The sequence below is a fragment of a genome, unplaced genomic scaffold (assembly GCF_019419815.1).
Source record: "Pyrus x bretschneideri cultivar Hongxiangsu unplaced genomic scaffold, Pyrus_bretschneideri_v1 Contig149, whole genome shotgun sequence".
Lineage (NCBI taxonomy): Eukaryota > Viridiplantae > Streptophyta > Magnoliopsida > Rosales > Rosaceae > Pyrus > Pyrus x bretschneideri.
Window position 1 is genome coordinate 95,916 of NW_025999445.1, and position 2,479 is coordinate 98,394.

A 2,479-nucleotide genomic window follows, 5' to 3' on the forward strand; every position below is an offset into this window, starting at 1 on the left:
GGCCGGAATGTGACAATTTGGTATCAGAGTCTAACCTTGGCCGCGTGTGTGCCAACGAGGACATCGGGCCCTTAAGGAGGATTGTTCAACCAGTGAGCTCCCAAAAGGCCTCATGCTAGGTAGGGATGGGAATATACATATAAAGCTTAGAGGATCCACTCCCCTGGGCGATATGGGATGTTACAATCCACCCCCTTTATGGGTCCGACATCCTCGTCGGCACACACGCAGCCAGGGTTAGGCTCTGATACCAAATTGTCAAATGTACAATGAGGAATGTTAGCAATCTTCTCATCTGGACCATTTCTCGATTTATGTGTGTCATCCTTGTGCAGGGGACAAGCTAATCTTCTCTGTATCGTTCCAATTTTATCAAATGTCCCACTCACTGGCTTCGGGTTCCATGGGAACTCTGAAGTTAAGCGAGTTCGCGCGAGAGCAATCCCAGGATGGGTGACCCACTGGGAAGTTCTCGTGTGAGTTCCTAGAAACAAAACCGTGAGGGTGTGGTAGGGGCCCAAAGCGGACAATATCGTACTACAGTGGAGTTGGGCTTAGGATGTGGTGGGGGCCCTGGGTCGAGATGTGACATCAAATGTATAAAAAAAAAAATATATATATATATATATATAATATTTATTTTCGGTTCAGTATGGGATTACCAAAAAATTGAGTAGACAATATCGAATCCCATATCGAAATTTCGGGATTGGTTCGGTATTTCATCCCGAAATTTTCGAGAATTTTGGTTAAGAATTGGGACTTTTTTGGTTTGGGATTGGGATTTTTTTTGTTCGATTTGAGATTTTCGGGAATTTTTTCCATCCCTACGTACAACTATAGGAAGTTAGGAACTTCAAGTAAGAGTTCAACGGAAAACCTAGATGGGTTGATTCATCCATTGGATATAGCAATATGTGCACAATCATTAAAATAGTGAAATTATGAAGTGGAGGTTATTAATTGAAAGAAATAAAAAGTACACTAGTTTAAGAAAATAAAAAGTTCATTAGTTTTCTTAAATAATAAGTGCATTAGTTTAAACAAGTCAAGATGTAGCATCTTGAGTTCATGTAGTTTTTTTGGTAATTTCGTATTTATTTATTTAATAAAGTTTTATATTCAGTTAATTTTGTTGCGTATTCTGATATTCAATTTGGTATCAGAACATATTTAATTATTTGAGATTTAATTTACTCGTACCGTATCAGTTTGTTCTCGTCTTTCGCTTTTTTATTGTTCCAGTTTTAATTCAACGTGAAATTATCGTTGTTTGTTGTAGTAAAAGGAACAGTGCACTAGTTTAAGAAATTTAGATGATGAGAGAGTGGGCGGGATTACAGCTGGGTCAAATTACTAGACCAAATCAACTAATCAAGACAATAATGAATCCAAATCCTAACCCTTCCAGATACATCCATTTCCAAATAAATCCCGTTCGCTAGGGTCGGGTGGGGACTGCAGGACTTGCCTACTTGGGTCTTCTAGCTATTTGTAGTCAAAGTGTCTTTTGGGTCTTCTAGCTATTTTAAGCTTTTTTTTTTTTATTTTTTTTTTTTTTTATTTTTATTTTTTTTTAAACAAGCGATATTATTTGCTCTAAAAAGATGGGGTTGGATTTAGTCTCATAATAGGGTAACAATAATGTGGGTCAAATTCGTTTACAGCGAAAATCGAACCTAAGACCTCTTACTTACAAATAAAGAGGAATATCACTAGACCGTAGCATTAAGTGGCACTAGCTATTTTTAGTTTAAAGCATTGGTTAAGTCTTGCACTTCAAATTGTTAAAAAACATTTACTTTTACACTTGAGGTTTTAGGTTTGTTTTTCTCTTTGCTTACTAATAAAGGTAACAAAACAAACAAAAAAGAAAGTACAAAACGTGTATATTTTTTTTCCTACTAGCACTGAAGTCAACAAGTAACAGGATATTCTTCTTACACACGCTTTATGACTATGAGCATCAAAATTATGAAATAATTAACGTATCATAATATGAATAGATAACACCGATCTAACAAAAATTGGTAGGTTTATTTGCAACGAATAATGTATAAGAGGTCGTTTTCAATTAAATCGTATGGCTTGAATGTTTGGCACCGCAAACACAGAAGTGACATGCAAGTAGCTAAATGCCAAACTCAAGAAGCATCATTGGTGACCAAGATTAGTATACTTTTGGCAATCTGGCACGTAACGGTCAAATTATCCATTGAACCTGTAAACATTAAGTCTACCATATTCCCATTCAAGAATTTTAAGGGATTTTTCATGTCTACGTTAAGTTAATTAATTTATATATACGACCTTTGTCAAAAAAGAAAATTAATTATATACGACCAAATTGATGAATACTAATCTTGCAAAGGTAGGAAGAAATTTAAGATGCAAATGATTTGGTCTTCCGTCTTTGCACGTGTGTGAGACTGAGAATTCTCAAAGTTGTTCCTCCTTGATACAACCACATGAATGTTAT

General features: G+C 35.8%; 1 non-coding gene across 1 annotated transcript; it reads right to left on the minus strand.

Annotated features, from left to right (window-relative positions):
• Positions 1-289: 289 nt before the first annotated feature.
• Positions 290-393, minus strand: LOC125475418. The gene has a single exon (XR_007256810.1). It is a non-coding gene; the product is annotated as a U6 spliceosomal RNA (small nuclear RNA).
• Between the last annotated feature and the right edge of the window lie 2,086 nt (positions 394-2,479).